Raw genomic sequence first — 15,399 nt, forward strand, 5'->3', positions numbered from 1 at the left:
CTTTTTGACCCTGCTTCCCGGCGAGGCGGGTTGAGCGGATCGGGTGGGAACGCCTCGATACCAGGCTGCAGCCAGGAAGCGGAGGGGAAGGAGGGAGAAATCTGGCAGGGGGGGCGCAGAGAGGACATCGGGCGGGTAAGCTCGGGGGTCCGGGGCGGGGGAAACACTGCGGCTCCTCCTGACCCACAAGCAGCGCTGTGACAGCATTCACCTGCTGGATCGGCCCTTCTCCCCTCCCTTCTCGGGGTTCCCAAACCCCAGGAAAGACGGCCGCAGGCGGTAAAAGTAAAACTCTGGTTAAATTTGAGGCAAGCGTTCTCATATAATATATTTTAATGCGAGTCCCGCCTCTGGACAGCAGGTCAGTCGCTCCCCTCCCCCCCAACCACCTGCCTCAGTTATAGTGGGTACAACGGGTTAGGTTTCTGATTTTTGCATTTTTAACCACTCCCTTCTGTTGTAGGGGTTTAAACCTACCCCTTTCATCTTTCCCAATCAGCGTAAAAGCATCTCTATAATACCCCTAGATCAGGCTAAACTAGTAGTTTTAATTTATTTTAAGAAGTAAAATTACACAGGAGCAAAAGTCCAAACCAGCAAATACAGTAATTATATCTACCAGTGCATTCGTTTTTTTCTGAGATCAACCAGTCAAATCACTTCACGACCCTTCATCCTTTACAGTGTCCATTAAACTGTGTCTGATCAAACCATAAGTAGAATTGCTGTGGAGTTCCCTCTTGACACAATGCGTGGACCTGCGGTCTGCTCGGAGACACTTGGGCTCCCACACAAATATACATCGGAACAGGAGGAGGCCATTCAGCCCCTCCAGCCTGTTCCACTCTTCAATTAGATTTACCCAATTTGCTTCTGTGACCCTTCATACCCTTACCCAACAATAATTGATCGATCTCAGTTTTGAAATTTACAATTGACCCCCAGCCTCAACAGCTTTTTGGGAGAGAGTTCCAGATTCCCACCACCCTTTGTGTGAAGAAGTGCTTCCTGACATCACCCCTGAACGGCCTGGCTCTAATTTTAAGGTTCTGCCCCCTTGTTCTGGACTCCCCCCCCCCCCCCCCCAAGAGGAAATAGTTTCTCTATCCGATCAAATCCCTTAATCAATCATCTTAAACACCTCGAATAGATCACCCCTTAATCTTCTAAACTCGAGGGAATACAAGCCCAGTCTGGGCAACCTGTCCTCGGAATTTAACCCTTTCAGCCTCCGGTATCACTCTGGTGAATCTGGGCTGCTCCCCCCTCCAAGGCCGAGCTATCCTTCCTGAGGGGCGGGGCCCAGAACTGAACACAGTGACTCCAGAGGGGATCTGACTGGAGCTTTATAGAAACATAGCAAAAATAGGAGCAGGAGTCGGCCAATTGGCCCTTCGAGCCTGCTCCGCCATTCAATATGATCATGGCTGATCCTCTATCTCAATACCATATTCCCGCTCTCTCCCCATACCCCTTGATGCCTTTTGTGTCTAGAAATCTATCTATCTCCTTCTTAAATATATTCAGTGACTTGGCCTCCACAGCCTTCTGTGGTAGAGAATTCCACAGGTTCACCACCCTCTGAGTGAAGAAATTTCTCCTCATCTCAGTCCTAAATGTCCTACCCCGTATCCTGAGACTGTGACCCGTCGTTCTAGACCCCCCCAGCCAGGGGAAACAACCTCCCTGCATCCAGTCTGTCTAGCCCTGTCAGAATTTTATACGATTTTATACCTGCTCCAGGCAATGTCACACACCTCGGAACACAAGGCTCTTCTTTCTCTCATTAAAGCTGAGGTTGTGAAAGGTGCTATATTAATGCAAACGCTTTCTTTCAGTTGGTTTGTAGGACTCCCAGATGCTTTCTCAGTAAGTTTTGAATCAGTCATACCTTCCAGCGAGTGTGTACATTGTTGGCTTGAGTCACCTGGTTGGAGAGGAATGTGCTGACTCTTGCTGGGTGTCACAGAACAACAGGCCATTGTTCCATAAGCAAATGATCATTTCAATAGATTCAAAGGAGCGGCAGAGCTCCAGCCCAGACAATCCAACTTTGTGTTCCAAAGTACAAATACAGTCGCTTCCCCTCGGGACTTGATGGCTGAAATTGCTCGTCCCTCTCGGAACATTCCAGCAGGGTGGAGCCGTGTTACACTTAAACAGCGCTGGGATCGATGTCCTCGCGGGGAGGTTAACTCGTGCTGTGGGGGAAGGGAACAGGGCTGAAGCATCAGAGAAAAGAAACAAGGTGCACAGAGGACCGAGAGAGGCAAACAGCATTAGAATAAAGAGTTCAGGATCAGGCAGGGGGGGAAATGCAAAACAGGCTAAGGCGGGGTTGGCGTGTACGTGTGTAAATGTGCAGAGCCTGGTAAATAAGGTTGGGGAGCTGCAGACACAAGTTGCCACATGGGGTTATAGAAACATAGAAGATAGGAGCAGGAGTAGGCCATTCGGCCCCTCGAGCCTGCCCCGCCATTCAATGAGATCATGGCTGATCATCCAAACTCAGTACCCTGTCCCTGCTTTCTCCCCATATCCCTTGATCCCTTTAGCCTCAAGAAATATATCCAACTCTTTCTTGAATATATTTAATGAACTAGCCTCCACCGCCCTCTGTGGCAGAGAATTCCACAGGTTCACCACTCTCTGGGTGAAGAAATTCCTCCTCATTTCAGTCCTAAATGGCTTACCCCTTATCCTTAGACTGTGACCCCTGGTTCTGGACTCCCCGGCCATCAGAAACATCCTTCCTGCATCTAGTCTGTCCAGGCCTGACAGAATTTTATAGGTTTCGATGAGATCCCCTCTCAATCTTCTAAACTCCAGTGAGTATAAGCCCAATCGACACAATCTCTCCTCATACGTCATTCCTGCCATCCCAGGTATCAGCCTGGTGAATCTTCGCTGCACTCCCTCCATGGCAAGAACATCCTTCCTCAGATAAGGTGACCAAAACTGCACACAATACTCAAGGTGCGGTATAGTATGATATAGTGGCAATAACGGAGACCTGGCTCAAACAAGGGCAGGAATGAGAACTTAACATTCCTGTCTGAAATATATTCAGGAGGAATAAGGAAGGGAAAAAGGAGAGGTGGGACCAGTATTGATCAAAGATACTGTTACAACACTAGAAAGGGATGATGTGCTTGAGGATTCAAAGGCAGAATCTATCTGGCGAGAGTTAAGGAGAAGAGGAGCTGTGTCGCTGCTGGGTGTTTACTATCGATCACCAAATAGTGGGGAGGAGATGGTGGAGCAGGATATCTGCAGGAAAATTACAGAACAGTGTAAAAGCAGTAGAGTAATGATAATGGGGGACTTCAATTATCCTAATATAGACTGGGATAAAAACAATGTAAAGGGAGGGGGAGGAATTCCTGAAATGTGCTCGGGAGAATTTTATTGATCAGAATATTTCCAGCCTAATGAGGAAGGAAGTGCTGGGTCTACTGGGGAATGAAGTGGGACACGTGGCGTGTGTCAGTGGGGGAGGAAGTGCTGGATCTACTGGGGAATGAAGTGGGACACGTGGCGTGTGTTTCAGTGGGGGAGGAAGTGCTGGGTCTACTGGGGAATGAAGTGGGACACGTGGCGTGTGTCAGTGGGGGAGGAAGTGCTGGATCTACTGGGGAATGAAGTGGGACACGTGGCGTGTGTTTCAGTGGGGGAGGAAGTGCTGGGTCTACTGGGGAATGAAGTGGGACACGTGGCGTGTGTTTCAGTGGGGGAGGAAGTGCTGGGTCTACTGGGGAATGAAGTGGGACACGTGGCGTGTGTCAGTGGGGGAGGAAGTGCTGGATCTACTGGGGAATGAAGTGGGACACGTGGCGTGTGTTTCAGTGGGGGAGGAAGTGCTGGGTCTACTGGGGAATGAAGTGGGACACGTGGCGTGTGTTTCAGTGGGGGAGGAAGTGCTGGGTCTACTGGGGAATGAAGTGGGACACGTGGAGTGTGTTTCAGTGGGGGAGGAAGTGCTGGATCTACTGGGGAATGAAGTGGGACACGTGGCGTGTGTTTCAGTGGGGGAGGAAGTGCTGGGTCTACTGGGGAATGAAGTGGGACACGTGGAGTGTGTTTCAGTGGGGGAGGAAGTGCTGGATGTAATAGGGAATGAAGTGGGACACGTGGCGTGTGTTTCAGTGGGGGAGGAAGTGCTGGATCTACTGGGGAATGAAGTGGGACACGTGGCGTGTGTTTCAGTGGGGGAGGAAGTGCTGGGTCTACTGGGGAATGAAGTGGGACACGTGGAGTGTGTTTCAGTGGGGGAGGAAGTGCTGGATCTACTGGGGAATGAAGTGGGACACGTGGCGTGTGTTTCAGTGGGGGAGGAAGTGCTGGGTCTACTGGGGAATGAAGTGGGACACGTGGCGTGTGTTTCAGTGGGGGAGGAAGTGCTGGATCTACTGGGGAATGAAGTGGGACACGTGGCGTGTGTTTCAGTGGGGGAGGAAGTGCTGGGTCTACTGGGGAATGAAGTGGGACACGTGGAGTGTGTTTCAGTGGGGGAGGAAGTGCTGGATGTAATAGGGAATGAAGTGGGACACGTGGTGTGTGTTTCAGTGGGGGAGGAAGTGCTGGATGTAATAGGGAATGAAGTGGGACACGTGGCGTGTGTTTCAGTGGGGGAGGAAGTGCTGGGTCTACTGGGGAATGAAGTGGGACACGTGGCGTGTGTTTCAGTGGGGGAGGAAGTGCTGGATCTACTGGGGAATGAAGTGGGACACGTGGCGTGTGTTTCAGTGGGGGAGGAAGTGCTGGGTCTACTGGGGAATGAAGTGGGACACGTGGAGTGTGTTTCAGTGGGGGAGGAAGTGCTGGATGTAATGGGGAATGAAGTGGGACACGTGGCGTGTGTTTCAGTGGGGGAGGAAGTGCTGGGTCTACTGGGGAATGAAGTGGGACACGTGGCGTGTGTTTCAGTGGGGGAGGAAGTGCTGGATCTACTGGGGAATGAAGTGGGACACGTGGCGTGTGTTTCAGTGGGGGAGGAAGTGCTGGGTCTACTGGGGAATGAAGTGGGACACGTGGAGTGTGTTTCAGTGGGGGAGGAAGTGCTGGATCTACTGGGGAATGAAGTGGGACACGTGGCGTGTGTTTCAGTGGGGGAGGAAGTGCTGGGTCTACTGGGGAATGAAGTGGGACACGTGGCGTGTGTTTCAGTGGGGGAGGAAGTGCTGGATGTAATGGGGAATGAAGTGGGACACGTGGCGTGTGTTTCAGTGGGGGAGGAAGTGCTGGATCTACTGGGGAATGAAGTGGGACACGTGGCGTGTGTTTCAGTGGGGGAGGAAGTGCTGGATCTACTGGGGAATGAAGTGGGACACGTGGCGTGTGTTTCAGTGGGGGAGGAAGTGCTGGATCTACTGGGGAATGAAGTGGGACACGTGGCGTGTGTTTCAGTGGGGGAGGAAGTGCTGGGTCTACTGGGGAATGAAGTGGGACACGTGGAGTGTGTTTCAGTGGGGGAGGAAGTGCTGGATCTACTGGGGAATGAAGTGGGACATGTGGCGTGTGTTTCAGTGAGGGAGGAAGTGCTGGGTCTACTGGGGAATGAAGTGGGACACGTGGAGTGTGTTTCAGTGGGGGAGGATTTGGGAAACGGCGATTACAATATCATTGGGTTTAGAGCAGTTATGGAAAGGGACAAGGAACAATCAACAACAACTTGTATTTATATGGTGCCTTTAACATAGTAAAATGTCCCAAGGCGCTGCACAGGAGGATTATAAGACAAAAAATTTGACACCGAGCCACATAAAGAGAAATTAGGGCAGGTGACCAAAAGCTTGGTCAAAGAGGGAGGTTTTAAGGAGCGTCTTAAAGGAGGAGAGAGAGGTAGCGAGGCAGAGAGGTTTAGGCAGGGAATTCCAGAGCTTGGGGCCCAGGCAACAGAAGGCACGGCCACCAATGATGGAGCGATTATAATCAGGGATGCTCAAGAGGGCAGAATTAGAGGAGCGCCGAGATCTCGGAGAGTTCACAGAATCATAGAAAGTTACAGCACGGAAGGAGGCCATTTCGGCCCATCGTGTCCGCTCCGGTTCTGGGGCTGAAGGAGATACAGAGATAGGGAGGGGCGAGGCCATGGAGGGATTTGAAAACAAGGATGAGAATTTTGAAATCGAGGCGTTGCTTAACCGGGTGCCAATGTAGGTCAGCGAGCACAGGGGTGATGGGCGAACGGGACTTGGCGCAAGTTAGGACACGGGCAGCCGAGTTTTGGATGACCTCAAGTTTACGTAGGGTAGAATGTGGGAGGCCAGCCAGGAGTGTGTTGGAATAGTCAAGTCTAGAGGTAACAAAGGCATGGATGAGGGTTTCAGCAGCGGATGAGCTGAGGCGGGGCGGAGATGGGCGATGTTACGGAGGTGGAAGTAGGCGATCTTAGTTATACTGCGGATATGTGGTTGGAAGCTCATTTCAGGGCCTAATATGACACCAAGGTTGCGAACAGTGTGGTTCAGCCTCAGACAGATGTTAGGGAGAGGGATGGAGTCAGTGGCTCGGGAACGGAGTTTGTGGCGGGGACCGAAAACAATGGCTTCGGTCTTCCCAATATTTAATTGGAGAAAATTTCTGCTCATCCAGAACTGGATGTCAGACAAGCAGTCTGACAATTTAGACACCGTGGAGCGGTCGAGAGAAGTGGTAGTGAGGTAGAGCTGGGTGTCGTCAGCGTACATGTGGAAACTGACGCTGTGTTTTCGGATGATGTCGCCAAGGGGCAACATGTAGATGAGAAATAGGAGGGGCCAAGGATAGATCCTTGGGGGACACCAGAGGTAACAATGTGGGAGCGGGAAGAGAAGCCGTTGCAGGTGATTCTGTGGCTACGATTAGATAAATAAAAATGGAACCAGGCGAGTGCAGTCCCACCCAGCTGGATGACAGTGGAGAGGTGTTGGAGAAGGATGGAGTGGTCAACCATGTCAAAGGCTGCAAACAAGTCAAGAAGGATGAGGAGGGATAGTTTACCTATGTCACAGTCACAAAGGATGCTATTTGTGACTTTGATGAGAGCCGTTTTGGTACTGTGGCAAGGGCGGAAACCTGATGGGAGGGATTCAAACATGGAATTGCGGGAAAGATGGGTACGGATTTGGGAGGCAACAACACGTTCAAGGACTTTGGAGAGGAAAGGGAGGTTGGAGATGGGGCGGTAGTTTGCAAGGACGGAGGGGTCAAGGGTTGTTTTTTTAAGGAGAGGGGTGATGATGGCATATTTGAGGGAGAGGGGGACAGTACCTGAGGAGAGAGAACCGTTAACAATGTCAGCTAACATGGGAGCCAGAAAAGGAAGTTGGGTGGTCAGCAGTTTGGTGGGAATAGGATCGAGGGAGCAGGAGGTGGGTCTCATGGACAAGATGAGCGCGGAGAGGTCATGAGGGGAGATTGGAGAGAAACTGGAGAAAGATGTGAGTTCAGGGCTAGGGCAGGGGGGAACCTTAGAGGAAGTTTGGCCCAGTGGGCTAGGGGAAGGATGGGAAGTGGCAGAGGGAGCTGAATGGATGGTCTCAATCTTAGAGACAGAGAAGTCCATGAGCTCCTCATACTTGTTGACGGAGGTGAGGGTGGAGGAGACAGGGGAGAGGAGTTTAAGAAGACGGTTAGCAGTGGAGAATAGAAGCCGGGGTTTATCTTTGCATTCCAGAGTGATTCTGGAATAGTGAGCAATATTGGCAGACGAGAGCAGGACCCGATAATGCTTTATGGTCCAGCCAGATCTGGCGGTGAATGGCTAAACCAGTTGTCCGCCATATCCCTTAAGGGAGTGAGGATGAGAGCCGTACCAATGGGAACAGCCAGGGTGAGAGTCGGTAATTGTTTTAGTAGGGACTAGGGCATCAAAGGTGAGGGTGTGGCTGAGCAGATCAGTAGCTGCAGAAATGTCATAGTGAATGGAGGGCCAGAGGCTGGACAGTTGGGATTTCATAAGTGCAGTTGTAAGAGAGTTGGGAGAGAGTGTTTTCCAGGGGTGGACACAGAAGGAAGTAGAGTTGGTGGGGGGAAGGGGGATGTGGGTGGAGAGCGATACGAGGAAGTGGTCAGAGATGGCCTTATCTGTGATTGACACGATGGGAGTAGCGAGGCCGAGAGAAACGACAAGGTTGAGGGGGTGGCTGTGAATATGGGTTGGGGAGTTTACATGGAGGGAGAGATTAAGGGAGGGTAGGAGGCTAGTGAACTCAGAGGAGAGAGAGCATGATGGATTGAGATGGAGGTTGAAATCACCGAGGATGAGAAGTCGTTCGGTGCAGAGACTGAGGGAGGAGAGCAGTGAAGATATCTCAGTAATAAAATGTTATGGTACTTGGGTGGGCGGTAGAGAACAAGAATTTTAAATGAGAGGTGAGGGGGGTGGAATAAGGTGAGATGCTCAAAGGAGGAGAAAGTGCCAGAGGAGTAGGGGGACAGACCCAGGTGTGATTTGGTGATGGGAGCCACACCACCGCCACGGCGGTCTGAGCGGGGCAAGTGCTGGAAGGTATAGCCGGGTGGGGAGGCTTCATTTAAGGGTAAGGTGTCATCACCCCTCAAGCAAGTTTCCGTCAGGGCCATGATATCGTGGCAATCATCCACAATAAGTTCATGGATGTGAGTGCAAAAGTCAAGGCTGAAGCATTTGCAACTATCTTCAGCCAGAAGTGCCGAGTGGATGATCCATCTCGGCCTCCTCCTGAGGTCCCCAGCATCACAGATGCCAGTCTTCAGCCCATTCAATTCACTCCTCGTGATGTCAAGAAACGGCTGAAGACACTGGATACTGCAAAGGCTATGGGCCCTGACAACATTCCGGCAATAGCACTGAAGACTTGTGCTCCAGAACTAGCTGCACCCCTAGCCAAGCTGTTCCAGTACAGCTACAACACTGGCATCTACCCGGCAATGTGAAAAATTGCCCAAGTATGTCCTGTCTACAAAAAGCAGGACAAATCCGACCCAGCCAATTACCGTCCCATCAGTCTACTCTCAATCATCAGCAAAGTGATGGAAGGTGTCGTCGACAGTGCTATCAAGCGGCACTTACTCAGCAATAACCTGCTAACTGACGCCCAGTTTGTGTTCCGCCAGGGCCACTCAGCTCCTGACTTCATTACAGCCTTGGTCCAAACATGGACAAAAGAGCTGAACTCAAGAGGTGAGGTGAGAGTGACTGCTCTTGACATCAAGGCAGCATTTGATCGAGTGTGGCATCAAGGAGCCCTAGCAAAACTGAAGTCAATGGGAATCAAGGGGAAAACTCTCCATTGGTTGGAATCATACCTAGCACAAAGGAAGTTGGCTGTGGTTGTTGGAGGTCATTCATCTCAATCACATGACATCACTGCAGGAGTTCCTCAGGGCAGTGTCCTAGGCCCAACCATCTTCAGTTGTTTCATCAATGGCCTTCCCTCCATCATAAGGTCAGAAGTGGGGATGTTCGCTGATGATTGCACACTGTTCAGCACCATTCGAGACTCGTCAGATACTGACGCAGTCCGTGTCCATATGCAGTAAGACCTGGATAACATTCAGACTTGGGCTGACAAGTGGCAAGTAACATTCGCACCACACAAGTGCCAGGCAATGACCATCTCCAACAAGCGAGACTCTAACCATCTCCCTTTGACATTCAATGGCATTACCATCGCTGAACCCCCACTATCAACATCCTGGGGGTTACCATTGATCAGAAACTGAACTGGACCAGCCATATAAATACTGTGGCTACAAGAGCAGGCCAGAGGCTGGGAATTCTGTGGCGAGTGTCTCACCTCCTGACTCCCCAAAGCCTTTCCACCATCTACAAGGCACAAGTCAGGAGTGTGATGGAATACTCTCCACTTGCCTGGATGAGTGCAGCTCCAACAACACTCAAGAAGCTCGACAACATTCAGGATAAAGCAGCCCGCTTGATTGGCACTCCATGTTGTATCCGCGTGTTAATGGAGACACGGAATGCAGGAGTTGGTTTCACAGGTGTTTACTGAACAAAGTCTGGAGGTGAACTAACAGATACAAGACACTATACAGGCTTATATAGCCCGAGTGGCCATTACCGGCATTACAGTACACAGGGGCTCTTAAAGGTACATACACTACAATTCCTCCCCTTTTAGATAATTAGTACATAACATTTTAAGTAATCATTAATGAACATGTTACAAGAACAATAATCTACACATTTGCTGCAGTTAATCAATTATAAGTCAGTCTTTCTGGAGGCTTCCTGACTCGGTCCGGCTAACGCCTCGGTGGTGTAGTAGTTTTTGGTGGTGTAGTAGGTTCTTTTGGCAAGGTCGATTTGGCTTGAATGCCAGTGTCGGGTTCATCTGGTTCCAGTATCATGGGTATCTCTGCTTCATCATTAGGCGTATACAGTTGTGGTGTAGGTTGTCCCTTTTCGGATGACTCTATGATCTGGTCAGCATGGTGCCTTATTATGCTTTCTCCAATGTCCACGGTATACATCAGCGGTCCTAGTCGTGTGCAAATAGTTCCAGGCTGCCATTTCTCGGTATGGTAGTCCCGGGCCAAAACTTGTTGACCTATCTGGAAGGTTCTAGTTGGCCTTTCATTCATGCCTTGAAATTGCCGGTTCTCCACGTCCCTTCTGATGTTTGGCTTGATCAAATCCAGCCGGCATCTTAGGCTTCTATTGAAGAACATCATGGCAGGAGTTTGGTTTGTAACCACGTGTTCCATTCCTGTATGCAAACAAGAAGTTATCTACCTTATGCTGTAGATTTATGTCTTCATTACCCATGGCCTTTATGGCCTTCTTGAAGGTCTGGACAAACCTTTCAGCCAATCCATTGGTGGCGGGATGGTATGGGGCAGACGTGTAGTGCTTAACCCCATTGTTTTTTAAGAACTTCCTGAATTCTTCGGACACAAATTGCGGTCCATTATCAGAACAGATCTGTTCAGGCAGCCCATTCCTGGCAAATATGGTCCTTAATACTGTGATGGTTTTGTCCGTGGTGGTGGAGGACATCTTTATTACCTCCGGCCACTTGGAGTGTGCATCAACCGCGATTAAGAACATTGAGTCCATAAATGGACCAGCAAAGTCGATGTGTACCCTTTGCCATGGAGATGAGGGCCACTCCCATGGATGTAGAGGGGCTTGTGGTGGGGCGTTTTGGACCTTCTGGCATCCTAGGCAGCTCTTGGTCATTTCTTCGATGTCTCCATCGATACCTGGCCACCACACAAACGCTCTGGCTAGGTTCTTCATTTTCACTCCACCCAGATGCCCCTCGTGAAGCTCCTTTAGCACTTTATCCTGGAGTTTGGGTGGAATCACCACTCTGGATCCACACATCAAGGTTCCTCGGCACACTGACAGCTGTTCTCTTCTTTGCGAGAATGCTGGCAACAGTGGTTCGCCATGTGCTGGCCATCCCTTCACCGTTAAATCGTAGACTCGTGAGAGAGTCGGGTCATTTCTCGTTTCCTTTTCAATGGCAGAATTTGTTACTGGTAGACATTCCACTATGGTAGAGTGGAACATCTCCATTGGGTCTACTGTAGGTGCCTCTTCTACCGTTGGCAACGGTAGGCGCGATAAACCGTCAGCATTCCCATGCTGTTTTGATCCTTTGTATTCTATGTCATATTGGTGTGCCCCTAGGAAAAGGGACCACGTCTGTAGCCTTTGCGCTGTCATAATGGGAACACCCTTTTTAGGGTTGAATATGGAGACGAGGGGTTGATGGTCAGTCAACAAGGTAAATTTTTGTCCGTGTAGGTAATGGTTGAATTTCTTCACTCCCCATACCAGGCTGAGTGCTTCCCTGTCAATCTGGGCATAGTTACGCTCAGCTGAGTTCAATGAGCGTGACGCAAAAGCTATCGGCCGCTCTGAGCCATCAGGGAATCTATGCGATAATACCGTTCCTACGCTGTAAGGGGATGCATCGCACGCCAGTCTGATTGGCAGTGATGGGTTGTAATGAGCCAAAACTTCCTTGGACGCGATCAAGCCTTTGCATTTATGGAAGGCACGTTTACAGTCTTCGCTCCATTTCCAAATTACTCCCGTTTGTAGCTGTTCGTTAAGAGGGTGCAGAACAGTTGACAAGTTCGGTAAAAATTTATGATAGTAGTTTATCAATCCCAGGAACGACCTTAATTGTGAGACATTTTCAGGTGCTGGGGCTTTTATGACCGCTTCAATTTTTTCAGGTGACTTATGCAACCCTTCCTCGTTAATTATGTGGCCACAATATGATATTTGTTTCTGGAAAAATTCACACTTGGGGCGATTTGCTCGTAGGCCCCGTTCTCTCAGCCTAGTGAGCACCTGCTCCAAATTGGCAAGGTGCTCGTTATCGTTTTCTCCTGTTACAAGGCTGTCGTCTAGGTAGCATTGAGTCCCCGGAATCCCTTGGAGGACTTGCTCCATAGCTCTTTGCCAGATAGCTGGAGCTGATGCTACTCCGAAAACCAGTCGATTGTACTGGTACAGGCCTTTGTGTGTGTTTATCGTGAGATACTTTTTAGAGGCCTCTTCAACCTCCATCTGTAGATATGCCTGTGCCAAGTCAATTTTGGTGAAACGTTTCCCTCCGGATAGTGAGGTGAAAATATCTTCTATCCTCGGAAGAGGATACTGTACCGTGTGAAGGACCGGGTTTACAGTCACCTTGAAGTCCCCACAGATGCGAATTTTTCTCTGTTCTTCAGATTTATCATTATTCAACGTTTTCTTCATGACCGGGACGATGGGTGTTGCCCACTCGCTTCAATCTATCTTGGATAATACGCCTGCCTTTTCCAAATTCTCCAGCTCTGCCTCGACTGCTGGACGAATTGCGTATGGCACCGGCCTTGCCTTAAAAAACTTGGGAATTGCCGCATCTTCCAATTTTATTGAGGCTGTGACGCCTTTCAAGGTTCCTAGTTCCTGTTGAAACACTTCTTTGGCGTTGGCCAAGATGTCTTTTAATCGTTCAGGTATGACGTCATCATCATTTTTTTTCTTACTGGTCACCGTCAGTGCCTGAATGGAGTGCCAGTCTAAACGTATCTTCCTGATCCATTCACGTCCCAACAGCGGTGGACCACCATCTTGCAGAACGTATAAATACAACTTCTGTATTTCCTTGCCGTTGTATACAACAAGCACCCTTATTTTCCCTTTGGGGTATACTTTCTGCCCCGTATATGTTTTCAAGATAATGGATGTGTCTTTCAAAGGTATATGTGGAAATAGCCGCTCGTAATCCCGTCGACTTATGATGGTCAGAGCTGATCCTGTATCTAGCTCCATTTTAATTGGGGACCCCGCTATCGTGAGGGTAACCCAAATGGTCTGGTAATCTTCTTTGGCAATTACATTATGTAATTTGAGACAGCTTAGTCTCTTGTTTCCGGAGTCGCTATCGCTCTTCTGGTCTTCGGAGCTACTGTCTGTCATCATTTGTACCTTTATGTACTTTTCCTTATTGATTTTTTTCCTGTCTGTGGATTTTTTGTTTCCAGATCGGCATACACGTGCAATGTGTCCAATCTTTCCGCATTGCCTGCATGCTTTGTCCTTGAACCAGCAGTCCCTCTGGTCATGGGTGGATCTGCCGCAGCGATAACATCTCTCGAAACCCTGTGTCATTTCATGGGGGCCGAAGTCCTGTGGCTTTTGCTGTATCTCTGCAGCTCCTCTTGCGGCTGCTTCGTATGATACAGCCACACTGAAAGCCTTGTCCAGTGTCAAATCTTTCTCAGAAAGTAGCCTTTTCTGTGTTCCTTCACTTCGGAGACCGCAGACAAATTTGTCTCGAAGAGAATCTGCCAGTCCTGCCCCGAATTGGCAGTGCTTTGACAGCTTCCTTAATTCGGTGAGGAAATCAGCGTTACTTTCATTCTTGTGCTGATTCCTCCTGAAGAATTTGAATCGTTCCGCTATCAGCAGTGGTGTTGGGTTTAAGTGGTCCTGTAGGGTATCAACAATCTCGTTAAAATTCTTGTCCCTCGGTTTGGCTGGAGTGATTAAGTTTCGTAACAGCCCGTATGTCCTTGCGCCCATTAGATTTAGAAGTACTGATGCCTTTTTATCATCCTCTATTTCATTTGCTGTGCAATATACCTCCACTCTTTCCACATATGTGGTCCAATCCTCTATATCGCTATCGAAAGCAGTAATATTGCCAGTCTTAGGCATCCTGAAAAAAAAATGGCGCCTCCCGCGCTTTCCTTTCTTCCCCGCAGAAAAAAAATGGCGCCTCCCGTGCTTTCCCGCCGCTGCTGACAACGCTGTTCTCCGCGGTTTTTATTTACACGGGTATTTTTTTAATAGGTGGAGACTCGTTCCCGCCGGACTCTCTGGGACTTTACCCTCCCTCTGCTTGGTCCGAACGCCGACCTGCTTTGCAGCACTGGCCGTCTCCCGAGTGCTCCACCCTCTGTCTCTGTTTGCCTCTGTCTTCGCTGCTCGGCCCCGCTGCAGAGCCAGCCGATGGAGCCCCAGCCCGCCACCCAGGAAGGATTATTGCAGTACCTGCCACCAGCTCGGCTAGCTGGTGAAACCACAGTTTTTTGGTTTTTTTCTTTCTTGTTTTTCTTCGACTTTCGTCTGAGGAATCGATCTCCTTGAGGTGCTGCCGAATTGCAGGTAAGTCCGTTTCCAATTCGTCGCCACTGTTGTATCCGTGTGTTAATGGAGACACGGAATCACAGAATCACAGAAACCCCACAGTGCAGATAGAGGCCATTTCAGCCCATCGAGCCTGCACCGACACATATCCCACCCGATCCCTATAACCCCTACACCAACACATATCCCACCCTATCCTGTAACCCCACGTATTTAATCCCCCTAACACTAAGGGTCAATTTATCATAGCCAATCAACCTAACCTGCACATCTTTGGACTGTGGGAGGAAACCGGAGCACCCGGAGGAAACCCACGCAAACACGGGGAGAATGTGCAAACTCCACACAGACAGTCGCCCGAGGCCGGATTCGAACCCGGGTCCCTGGCGCTGTGAGGCAACAGTGCTAACCACTATGCCACCGTGCTGCCCATGCAGGAGTTGGTTTCACAGGTGTTTACTGAACAAAGTCTGGAGGTGAACTAACAGATACAAGACACTATACAGGCTTATATAGCCCGAGTGGCCATTACCGGCATTACAGTACACAGGGGCTCTTAAAGGCACATACACCACACTCCATCCACCACCTTCAACATTCACTCCCTCCACCACCAGCGCACCGTGGCTGCAGTGTGTACCATCTACAAGATGCACTGCAGCAATTCGCCAAAGCTCCTTCAACAGCACCTTCCAAACCCACGACCTCTACCACTTAGAAGGACAAGGGCAGCAGACGCATGGGAACATCACCACCTACAAGTTCCCCTCCAAGCCACACACCATCCTGACTTGGACCTGTATCGCCGTTCCTTC

The sequence above is a fragment of the Somniosus microcephalus genome, chromosome 11 (genome assembly GCF_052327205.1).
Source record: "Somniosus microcephalus isolate GS21.2 chromosome 11, FLI_Smic_1.0, whole genome shotgun sequence".
In the NCBI taxonomy this organism is placed as follows: domain Eukaryota; kingdom Metazoa; phylum Chordata; class Chondrichthyes; order Squaliformes; family Somniosidae; genus Somniosus; species Somniosus microcephalus.